Genomic DNA, 12,669 nt, shown 5'->3' with positions numbered 1-12,669 from the left:
AACTTCCTTTCGGAGCTCTTCAAAATAAAAGCGCCAGGAAAAAAAAAAAGTTCAAAATAAAAGTGCATGTGCTTCTTTTAATGCTGTCTGGAATCGAGATGTCCTGAACTGAATTTGATTCTTATAAATCTAAAACCTAATTTTAATCACAAGCTTTTTCTTTTTCAAAGTATTTCACATGATCTTATTTGCTTTGTTATTATCTTTAAATAAATAAAAAACTTTAAATGTTTTAAAATAAAAATCCATTCAAACCAAAACTGATGATAAAACAGCTCAAAAACAGTATTTAATAGGGTTTTGTTTATTAGTTAATTTTATTTTTTGTCCAACTTTGGATAAAACTAGCAGAGCAAAACGTGTTTAACTACATGTAAAAAAAATAAACAAAAAATTTCATTCAACCTTTATTTATACAAACTGGTCTCATTGAGCCATGAGGACTCATTTACAAGAGGGACCTGTTCCAGACCAAACATATAATTGTACAGACAACAATAACAGTAAACAATAATAACAATAAACTATCATGTTGTCCCTAGAGTCAAATTGTCCACATGACAGATATGGATAAATGTGTTCGTTCTTCTTCAAGTTGTTATTACAAAAATAAAAATAAAAATCAGCATATTTTGATTAAAGTGTATTTTGAGATATAAATTTATACTGATCATTTCTGCTGCGTGTTTTTGATCAGGGGTCAATGTCAGGCAACTTTTAGATGTATTTAGTTTAACCTATTAGTTTATTTAACAGTCTGGTGCTTCTCTTTGTGTCTGAGAGAGGTGAGTTCAGTAGATATTAGGTCAAATAGACCTGACCTGATGCAATGCCCAGTCAGGTATACATCTAACAAGGTTGAGTCAGGTCCAGGTTCTCTATTATCCAAAAGACTTCTTCAGTTTGAGGAGCTGCACCAAACTCAGGCGCTGCTTAAAATACTGAGTTTGTCATTTGAAGTCTTTCAACAAAGAATAATCCATCCAGAGGACCTGACTCAACCTTGTTGTAGGTCAAATAAAATAAATCCTACAGACCTCACTCTGTAAGGGGATCTATTTGTTTATAAGTTTGTTTTGTCAGAACCAACTTAGGATGAAAAAAATAAAAGTCTAAATTAAATCTGAGCCTTTGAATGGCACTAAAAGGAAACATGAGAATGTATCAGACCATCCGCACCAGTTTGACGCAGGAAAACTGAATGTAAAATGTGTGGCGACAGAGAGTTGAGACTGGACAGAAGTTTGTGGTCCAGGTGATCCGTTTGGGGTCTCTTGGTGCAGCTGCAGGTCCAAAGTGAACCAAGCCTGGGAGGTGACATCACAAGCTCCTCTCACCGTTCCATGCATGTTTGTATTTTCATGAAGATTTAGCTCCAGTGGTTTTTTGTTTCTCACACAGCATCTGTGTGACGTGCAGCCCTGAGCTCTTTCTTGAGGCCTTTTCTTTCTTTCTGTTCTGCTCCTGCAGCTGCAGATCTGTTCTCCCCCTCCAGATGTTCGAGTTCTCCTGAATATACGTCTTTCTCATCATTACCGTCTCCTGCATTTAAGCGCTTTGTTTTCATTCATGCTGCCATATTTATCTGTAAAAGCCTCCCTCTTCTGTTTTTTTAGCTCCTTGCTTAATGACTGTCTTTTCTCCCTCATCTGCTGCCTGTCAGACTCTCGTCAAAAGGAGGTGTTTCTGAATCTTTCCATCTTCTGTTGTTCAGCCTCGAATCTCTCTCTTTGCTCCAACATGACACCACTTTTCTTTATCAGCTTTGTGCTAAGACTTTTCTTTGCTCTTCTAATTTTCTTAATATTTCCTTTCGTTTTTATGTCTTTAATGATTAACTCCCCCACCTTGAATGTCCAATGAACTGCTTGAAGATCTCTCTTGAAGGATCATTTCTTTCTGTCCTCTCTTGATGGACGGCCATCTTCATCTCTTTAAACGGACAGAAATCTTTTTAAAGGCACTTTCTCGCTGTACACCTTTTCTGCCTTTTTATTTCCTGCCCTTCTTTTATTCTTGTTTCTCTTCTCCATCCACCTCCATCACACAGATGCAAGAAACTAGCAAAAAATGAAGCCTTTGCAAGTGTTTTTGACTTGATTTCTAAAACACATTTTTTTTTATTTTTGACTCACTTTCTGCTCTCGCTAAAGGCGGACGCCTTCTCCTCTCCCTCCCCTGTTCTCCTCTTCCTCTTGCTTTTTGCTCTCTGTGTGTGTCTTGGAGTTCCTGGTACACATCTTCCGAACGGAAAAACAGTATTATGGACCAGGTGAGTTGGACTTTCAACGCAATCAACAAAATATTTTCAACAAAACGACAGGGTCCTGGAGAGCCCTCATGTCCTGCCGAGACTCACGCTGCAGGATACATCAGGGATCCATGGGGAGTTTGGCAGCTGATGTGTCTTTCAGTTTTGTCTCAGGAGGATGCCAAAGACATTTATATAATTGGATTCATGATAGCAGGGTTTCTGCTTTTTGACATCGGCGGATCCCTATGTTATCGATTTTTGAAGAAGACATCAGCAGCAGTTTTGGCCATGACAAAACTGCCAAGTATGTGTGAAGGTTTGGTTCATGCTACGAATACTCAAAATCAGCTGACTTAGGTGCTAAACCACAAGATGGAAGCAATTTTTCAGAATCACAGGCCACCTGTGGCTTCTTGGGCTCACCAGCATGTTGGAGTCAAACTTGAAGAAGGCTCATAGCACAGATCAGTGGAATGCCCATAAATCTGGCCATTTTGGATCTGGCAGCATGACGGCTCAGTGGTTAGCACTGTTGCCTCACAGCAAGAAAGTCCTGGGTTCAATCCCCAGTTGGAACTGAGGTCTTTCTGTGTGGAGTTTGCATGTTCTTCTCGTGCTTGCGTGGGTTTTCTCCGAGTACTCCGGTTTCCTCCCACAAACCAAAATCATACATGTTAGGCTGCCTTCAGGCCCAGGTCTCCCTTGCAAAAGAGATCTGTGATCTCAATGGGATTTGCCTGGTTAAATAAAGGTTAAAAAAAAAAAAAAAAAAAAGTTCCAGCAGGACTCAAGGCTGTCAAGGAAAAAACAGCCTGTCTGAAGAAAATCAACAATGTGTTTTATCTGAATCCGTCTCCCCCGTTTGGCCTCGGATGCAGACCGACTATCAAATTTCTCCTGGGACATGGGTAAACTAAGGAAAAAGCTTTGTCTATCACACCTGAACAACAACATCTTATCAGGACTATGGCCTATCTGAAAATGCTTCATGGACACATCTCAACGTCTTGACGTCAAATACATGTGTAATGTGTTTATAAATGTGCTTGCTGGTAGAGTTTTTTGATGTCTCAAATCATGTCCTGATAGGACAAGATGTAAAGAGATCTTTTTTGTAATCCCACTATCCATCCTCGTGGACTTTTACCTTTTTCTATCTAAAAAAGTATTCTGATAAATAATAAGAGGCTGCACTCTTGTAGCAGCAGCAACGTGCGCTCCGCCCAGCCCATGCATTATTGTGGGCTGCCCCACTCCGAGTATGTATTTTCTCTTATCAACAACTCTCATCAACTACGATGGGAAATTTTAGCTGAATATTTTTTTAAATTTGATTGAGTTACAGCCATGTGTGTGTTGGCAAATGTCAGCTTACTGTTGCAGCCATCTTGGATTGAATAGACTCCAAAAGTTATTTGGTTGTAGTTGTCCATCCATTGATTACTTTCTGAAAGTTTCATTAAAACTGGTCTGTGGTTCATGATATATTTTGCTAACAGACAGACAGAATAGACCACAAATATTAATGGCAACATTTTAAACATCAGTCTTGTGCAATCATAATATATGTTGGGAATAAGTCTCAGGTACTCCAACACTAATTTTAGCCCACATTAGCACACTTATAGCACCTCATACATTTTGCAAAACACACAAATCAAATAATAGCATTAAAACAATATTAGCACTTGGAAATGAAGACATAGCGTGTGATGTCTATGACATTTTAGAGCCAGCAAGGTGATAATATTATACTTAAGTTAGTTTTTTTTTTTGTACCTAAGAAATATATAAATATATATATATTTTAAAATGGTTATCTCTTGTCATTTTGTTTTGTCGAGCATTATAGTTAAGACTGCACTGTCAGAATTTTGCCTCTAGATGACACTAACTCTGTTTCATTCAAGAAGAAGGAAATGTTTATGACTGAATATGATGGACGGAAGGATGTTCCCTTATGCCCATATCGGCTGCTGATGTTCAGCTGAAATGCTGTCTTGTTATGTACAGTTTTAAAAATAGTGTTTTTATTATCAGGTAATTCATGAACCTTAAAGCCTTTCAGACCAACAAACACCAAACTAACTGCAGTCTCTCTCACATAATGTTATTTTTTATAAAATGATGCAAAAGAGGTGCAAGGAAAACAAAAATAGTCCCTTCAGATCGTGAGTTTGTCCACCATCTTACCCAGAGAAGGCCTTTCTAGTGGATATTAAATATAGATTAGATCAAAGTCATTATATGAGGTCGGCAAATATTTGGTGCATATTTGAGGAAGGGTTTGGATGAGAATCTTGTTGGAGCGATAATTAAATGTAAGCGTGTGACAAAATGTAAGCAATCATGGTTAGCAGGTGATGAACTGAGCTCCAGTCTGTGACTGGAGGGAGAAAATACCGTAAACTGTTTAAACACAACCCAGAAGCTCAAATCATTGCTCATCGGGGTGAGAGCTGGGTTTGCCAAGGCAGACATGTTTTTGGATCTACAAAACAAAAACCTGTTTCTGTTAAATGTTTGGTTTTGGTAACGTGTTGTGTTCCTCTGGGAGAAAATGGCTCCTGGACCCCAGATTAAACAAAGAAAAATAACTGTCTTTTCATCTGATCTTCACTAATGTCTTATTTTGGAGATTTTTTTTTTTTTCTTGCAGCAGTAAAATCGGTTGCACTTTTGTTTTTGAAGATCTCAAGGAGCTCGATGTCCGTCTCCCTGATGTGGGTCACTAGGCCTGAGCGGGGGGCGGCTTGTCATTTAGCACCTAGTGACTGGACCTCTACTCATGGGGCCTGGTAAGGCTAAGCCGTATGAATTACATATGTTCGCCTTCCTGTGGGCTCACTACCTGCCGGAGGTCCTGTACAAGTCAGGTGCATGGTGCCATGGGTGGCAGCCGAGGACAGGAGACTTGGCGCTTTGACCCAATAGAAGCTGGTTCTTGAGACATGGGATGTCAATCATCTGGTGGGGAAGGAGCCTGAGCTTGTGCATGAGGTTGAGACCACCAGTCTTCAATGGACAAAGCTGACTTGGGGTATATGTTGAGGTTGTTCTGTCCATAAGCGGGACTGAGGCTGCTGAGGTCATTAAAAACTTGTGGCGGCAGGACTCTAGGGTTGGATGAGATCCATACTGAGTTCTGGATGTTGCTGGGCTGTCTTGGTTGACCTGCCCTTGCAACAGTACATGTCACTCAAGGCATCAGGGGTGAGGGACTGAGGTGGGGATTCCCCTCGTTAAAAAGGGGGCCCAAAGCATGTTTGTCATTTATAAGTATAAGTGCTATGTGTTGTCATCAATGTATGTTCCCATACAAAGATGAAATTGGTGCTCTGCATTTAATCCACTGCACCTGAGACACACCCAGGTGGAGCAGTGGGCAGCTATGTAAGCACTCGGGGAGCAATAGGGATCAGGTGTCTTGCTCAGAGACACCATGACATGTGGGTATGCGAGGAGTTGAATCGTGACTTTCTGGTGCCAGATCAGCTGCCCTACCTCTCCCCCATCTCGGCCCCCCAATCACAGTAGAATCCCACTCCTAAGCCTGCCTGGTAAAGTCTGTTCAGAGGTGCTTGAGCAGAGAGTGTGGTCGAGGGCTGAACCTCAGATTCAGAAAGAACAAAGCTGATTCTGTTCCGGCTGTGGAACAATGGACCAGCACTTTACCCTCACTAAGATCCTCGAGGAGGCATGGGAGTTTTCCCAAGCAGTCTACATGTGTTTTGAGAAGGCATTTGACAGTGTTCTTTGGGGTACACTGGGGGGTGGGGGTGCTCCGTGTATTGGGGGTCCATTCAGTCTTTGTACAACTGAAGTGAGAGTTTTGTTCACATTGCCACCAGTAAGTTGGACCCCTTCAGGGTGGTGGGAGTTGGACTCTCCCAGGGCTAACTGTTCTCACCAGTTCTGTTCATAACTTTTATGGACATAATTTTCCGGTGCATCCAGGATGGAGGATTTTTGATAGATTCAGAATTCCATCTGTGTTGTTTGTGGATGATGTGTCTCCTGTTAGTGTCATTGTGTTGTGACCTCAAGGGGCTGCCTCATGTGGAGGACTTTAGGTGCAGGGTTTTGTTCATGAATAAGGGAAGAATGGAGTATGAAATCCACAAACGCATCGGTGAAGCTTTCACAGTACTGCAGACTCTGTGCCAGTCCGTTATGGTGAAAGGGGAGCTGCGATGCAAGGCAAAGCTCTGTGTTGGTTGGGTTACCTTCCTATACCTCACCTATCACAAACTCTGGGTAGTGATGGAAAGAACATGGTGATGATATAAGAGGTCAAAATGAGTTTTGTCTGGACTCGCCTGCTCTGTTCCTCCCACGACCCAACTACAGAACAAGTGGAAGATAATGACTGCATGGTTGGATCTTGTTTTTAAGAGTTGAGGACTGATCATTTCTCCATGAATCCTGAAAGTAAGGTAAACAAAATGCTAATAGAAATAGTGTTTCCATTCCAGTGCAACTGTGTTGCCATGTGCATCGCCTACATTTATTTTATAAGCAGCGTGTTTTTATTATTATTATTTTATCACCATGCTAGGCCTTTTCATCGATCCTCAGTCCCGGCCTCCTTCATTATTTTTTTGCTCTCCATGTTTGCAAATTCCTCTTCCTCGGCTTGTTTGCAAGCAAGAGAAAAGAAGAAGAAAAATTGGCACAAAATGTGCAACAATGAAAATCAGCAAGTGAGCAGAAGCTCTTCATGAGGTCAGTAAGAGGATGAGTCAGTTTGGCAGCTAAAAGAAAAAGAAAAACACAGCGTCCCCAGGTTTGACGTGTGTGGGCGGGGCTTAAAAGAACTGGAAAGGGAGGAGGGGCACCTCCCTTTTAAAAGAAAGCTCCTGATTGGTTGGAAAGCTGAAAACGAATGCAGGGCTCTCCCGATTTTTGAACACCCTCATCCGGATAAATATGCATAATTTTAAAATGAAATACAGAATCTGCACATGACTCACCCCTGGTACAAAACAAACAAACAAACAAACACAAACTGCAGAATCCCTTCCTGGTTTATGCGCTCAGCATCGTGGAGGTGGGATCCAAAGGATCCTGCAGCCTAAATCTGTCCTCCATTGAGAGTAAAGGCTGGGCCACCCCACCCCCACCCCCCACCCCCGCGCACCAACACAACCCACCCTTCCCTCATCGCGCGCCTGTGCCGTGGAGCTCCCCCTTGCTGCGTGCATCGTGATCTCGTGGACGCAGACTCTCGCAGAGGGTCACCTTCTGTTCCTGCAAAGTGTGTGCGCGCGTGTGTTTGTGCGCGCGCGTGCGTGGAGGAGGTGGGACATACAGCAGCAGAGGCTGTGGAAGCAGCAGCATCACGAACAGCGTCTCTGGTAAGTGAAACCCACGTGTGCGTGTGTGTGTGCGTGCGTGCGTGCGTGCGAGCGCGTGTGCCGCACCAGAAGCTGAGCACCTCGTCTCGTTTTTTATCAATAATTATATTAATAATTACTAATAAAGGAATGTGCACCCTGCGGCTCGTCTCCTGTGCTGCATGAACGCGTGCGGTTTCATCCTGCGTCATGTTACATGATGTTCCGCCGTTTGCTTGAATGTTTGCGCCAAGGGGGGGGGGGGGGGGGTGCTCTCTGTTTTGCGTCACCTTGAGTTGCTCTGCGCGCTTGGTTTCCAAGTGAAATCACATGATGGACGCGTTTCCTTCCAAACTGCAGCTGTTTTTTGTTTCACTCAGCTCGTCATGGTGGACACATCAGATGTTTGCTGGTGGCCTGAGGCTGCGTCCCGTGCGTCAAAAGCAAGAACAAGAATTTGAACTTGGTCGATGAAATGACGCGAATCAGTGGCTGATTGGATCACGAGGAGGGGGTTTAGGGGGGGGGGGGGGGGCAGGTGCTGTTTACATGATGGTTTTTTCGAGTGTTTCACGGTGCAAATGGACGCGGGTGTTCACTGGAGCGCTCAGCTCCTCCGACGTTATGTAATTGGTTGTCACAGCGCATGCAGCGAGGAGCCATCTCTGTCGTCATTGTTTTCCTCTGACAAACCCGAGAAGGGGGTGGTGGTGGTGGGGGTGGGGGATGAGGAGCATCCCGCTTTCTACACGGGATTAGGTGCATGTGGTCCTTTAATCATTCATCAGATCTGCTCCCCAGCTGAAATGCATCTGGGGTCACAGATGGCTAAAGGGTTGGAAAGCTGAACTTAAGTGCTTTGACATCCCACTGCGATGATGATGATGTACATGTGACGAAGATGAGTTCCTCTCAGGTTTTGCATAGCAAGTCTCTTTTTGGAGCTGTCCGAGGTGCTGAAGCTGCTCTTCAGTGCACCTCCGTGAGCAGCAGCCAACCCCTCCTCCACAAGGAAAGGAGATGATGAAGCTGTCAGGGCAGAGGAGGAGAAAGAGGGGAGGGTGGGGGTGTTGGTTAGGATTGTAATGCAATTGTTTTGCAGAGAACAGTCTGGCTATTTCTAAAAAAAAAAAAAAAAAAAACTCCTCTTTGCTGTTTGAAGTGGAGAGAAGGCGAAGCACGTCCACAAGCCAGAAAGTTTGAAAACTCCATGTTGTAGGTTGTGAACAATCAGTATCTTACCTGTTGTATGTTGCTCTTCTAACGACCTCAGTTTAATCCTGACCAAACTGATGATAGTGGCTTGTCTAAGACCAGAGTGCCCCTGCTGAATTATAACAAGCTCTTAAAACCTGAATCATGATAGTTCATGTGAACAGCAGTTTATAAAACTTTACTCTTCCATCACTTTTACAATATGCACTTACTGTCGCCCAAAAGGCAGACAATAATGTTTTTATCATGTGTCTGAAACTGATCTCTCATCACATGAGATTGATCATTCTTGGCGAGGTTTGACCAAAATGGCTCTAAAGCCTTTATCTCTTAACAAAACATCCTTTTAGTTTCCAGCTCTGGCATGAGAGGCAACGGATGTTATGCATGAAAGCTAGGTTGCAATGTACATAAACCTCTGCACTTACTGTATTTACAAGCACAAATAGAGACAGCAGAGAGAAGTACTTCTACTGCCTGGAGCACATTTTTTACTTCTGTCTCTCAAATAAGCTAATATACTGTAAACTCATGGCCCACTTCTGGCTCCCCTAAAGGCTAGCCATTAGTTTGTCACAATTAACTTTATTTCTCATAATCTGAAGTCATTCAAAGAGCTAACTACATCAGGTACGATATTGCTTGATTGTAACTGTACTACATAAAACAAACTTTAAAATCACTGGAATATTCTGTTGTTATTCCTTTTAATTATCCAGTTCTTTTTACATTCTCAATGAATCCCTGATTTATTACTGTGTTGTAGTCATTTGTGTTGATTTTACTTGCTGGAAGATCTTTCTAGTAAAGTGGTCTGCAACCTTTTTGATTAAAAAAGCCATTTTTGTCCCTTTGCACACTAAATAAAATGTCTGTGGAGCCGCAAAACCTGCTAAAAATGTGATTACCAACTGGTGACCCATGGCCCACTTCACATTTGTTGGAGGAGGCTTTACCGGCCAGTTGATGTGATTTTAAGAAGTTAAAATAGCCAATTATTATTAATATTAATACTTTTAATATTTTAGGGCAAAAAAATAAATATATTGATTTATGTAAAGAAGAAAAAAATAAAGTTTTTACCAATTTTATAAAAATTCAAACAAATATACTGGCTTATGTGAGTTTTCTTTTTAATTGTGGAAACAATTTATAACGTATCCTATTATGAAGTAATAAAGTATAAAGTGAAAAATTAGGCCAGTTTGTTGGGTACGTAATTTAATTTTAAAATGGAAAATAAATACTTCCATTTACTTAATTATTTTTTCTTTAATTTGTATTGTTATCAAGTTGACTCCCCACATTTCTTCTCAGCAACTTGCCTTAAAGGCATTGCCCTCAAAACCTTTGGTGGTTTTGAGAAAAAGATCACACCGTAAGATTAGAACTGAGCTCAAAGAAGTGGCTAACAAACTGCTAGCATGATGAAAAGTTTTACTCCTTGTGTTAGTCCTGTAGCAATAAACAATAAATCAGTTAATCACATGATAAATGAAAATTATTGACCTCATTTTCATTTATCGGCTTCATGTTTCTTCATGTCTCTCTCTTTCTACTGAAGACACTGGATGACAAAAAGCTCAACTCCGGTGCTCTTCACTGACCCCTCCCTTTCTCTTTTCTTTAAAATCCATTTTAACTGTCCAAAATCACATTTTTGGATCATTTAAAGCAGCTAATATGAGAAGCTAAGCTAAGAGCTAAGCTAACAGGCCGACCTCGGGAAAAAAAACCCTCCATTTTGTCGAAGCTCCAAAATTCATGGTCGAAACCTGTGCCTTCATCTAAAAAGTTGTTTTTCTCTGTAAAAAGAAGCTGAGAACTTGTTTACTGATTTTTTTTATTAAAAGCTTTGTGTGAAAAATGCTATGCTAAAGAGCTCAAACCACACCGAGCGTCTGTCTGTCATTTGAAGAACTGAAAAACAGGAACGTGAGACAGCCCATGTCATGTCAAGGGGCCTCCCTCCCATTTTTCTTTAAGAGACACACTGCTCGCTCCCTCACTATCCATCCTTCAGTTCAAACGAGTGGCCTTGGATGTTATCAGCCCAGTAAATGGCCATTATTAGTTGTTATCATCCCCATATGTAGCGATGAAACTGCCCCACCTACCTCCTAGTAGGTTTAAAGGTACGTTATTATCGTTATTATCGTTATTATCGCTGATAATAGGCAGCGTCACACGGGGGTAAACCAGGAAGTGTATTTTTTGTTTTTTTTCAGCTCATGTAACCCTTTTCCTAAACATAAGCTTACACGTGACCCAGAGGACCAACTCTAAACTTAACCCCCTTACCCTTGAGCCTAAACCTAACCAAGACTGTAAACCTAACCGCCAGACCCTTTACTGTAAACCTAACCACGGGAAGCTTTTATGAGCGGTAACAAAGGTAAAAACAGAGCCTTTTTCATCGCTAACAACGCTAACAACGTCCCTTTAAACACACTAGGAGGTACAGGAGGTGCAGTCTGACCGCTACATATGGAGATGATAACAACTAATAACAACCATTTAATGGCTGATAACGTTCGAAGGGTGCAAACTGTCTTATACTGCCATCCTGGGGTCAAAAAAGGTATTACACACAAAACATTACCAACATTTATTCTTAAATTTGACAATAATTACTAATTATTGTAAAATTTCAAACAATATTATCATTTATCACAATAATTTCTGAGACAATTAAGCGCCCAGCAAAATTTGTTATCGTAACAGGCCTATGTGTTAGTACTATCATTCACATGTTGGCAAAAGAAATGACCGGAAAACTGCTAAAACCGTTTATATTGTTGTTGGTACAACAACCAATAAACTTGGGTTTAATGATAGTTATGGTCAAAACTTGGAGCCGCTGCAGAGGGACCAAAGAGCCGCATGTGGCTCCAGAGCCGCAGGTTGCAGAGCCCAGGTATAGTAGAAAGTTTGACTCTTGTTTAAGGTTCTCAAAGTTTTGTGAAATGTTAAGTTTATGATGCTGAAAGTGAGAAACTGCTAAACACAGCACCATCGCTTGAGTTCTTATTTTTAAACCAGCTTCTTCAGTTTTCTTTTTGAGACCGTGCCTTCACTCCCTGGAAACAGTAACGACCTCTCCAGCTCCCTGCGGTGCAGAAAGTGTGTCAGCTTGTTTAGTGTTTTCATGTTGGGCGTGAAGCAGCTTCCTGCTGCACAGAAACTCTCTGTTTGCTCGTGTTGGTGACCTCTCCGGGTATTGTTAGTCCGCTCTGCATCACGTGTCAGGAGCAGAGGAAGAGGTGTGTGAGACGGCTGGGTCGGTGGTGTGCTTGCTGCTGAAAGGGTTAACGCTGTGTGAGGAGGAGACGGTGCTCTCTGACAAGGCGTGACAAATAAAGGTAATGTAAGAGCGGCGTGTCTGAAGGGCAGCCGGAGTGTCTCATTTCTCTCAGCACAGAACACACACGAGGAAGACTCTCCTCAGAGGAAGATGGATGATTTAAGAGTTTTGCACGGCAGATGGAATCTAACATAAAATCTGGTTCAAGGATTGTAATTTGAAGCTAAACTTTAAAATATTACCAAAAAACAACATGGTTCCTTATAGACAGAATTATAAACATAATGGGAGCATCAAGATGCAACGTTTCTTGTTTTATTTATTGTTATTTTTGTGATGTCCATGTGTTTTACTGGTTTTATAAATCTGTTGCTGTCAAACTGCCTCGGGCAACTTTGTGATATTTTAACCATTTATACGTCAAAATGTTCAGCTCGTTCAGGAGATGGATGTGTCGACTTTTAGTTTTTGTAACTTTTATACTTTTTAAAATCTCTTCAGTTCATTCAAAATCATCCATCCATCCATCCATCCATCCATCCATCCATCCATCCATCCAT

General features: G+C 41.7%; 1 protein-coding gene across 1 annotated transcript in view; it reads left to right on the top strand.

Annotated features, from left to right (window-relative positions):
* The first annotated feature begins 7,417 nt into the window (after window positions 1–7,417).
* LOC119417534 (protein kinase C and casein kinase substrate in neurons protein 1) overlaps window positions 7,418–12,669 on the top strand; it is a 51,539-nt gene continuing 46,287 nt past the window's right edge. The window contains exon 1 of the mRNA XM_037684758.1: window positions 7,418–7,611. The gene's annotated coding sequence lies outside the window, so the exon portion shown is untranslated. The remainder of the gene's footprint in view (window positions 7,612–12,669) is intronic.

This window comes from Nematolebias whitei, chromosome 11 (assembly GCF_014905685.2).
Source record: "Nematolebias whitei isolate Nwh7 chromosome 11, NemWhi1, whole genome shotgun sequence".
Lineage (NCBI taxonomy): Eukaryota > Metazoa > Chordata > Actinopteri > Cyprinodontiformes > Rivulidae > Nematolebias > Nematolebias whitei.
This window is presented reverse-complemented; position numbering and strand designations above follow the sequence as displayed.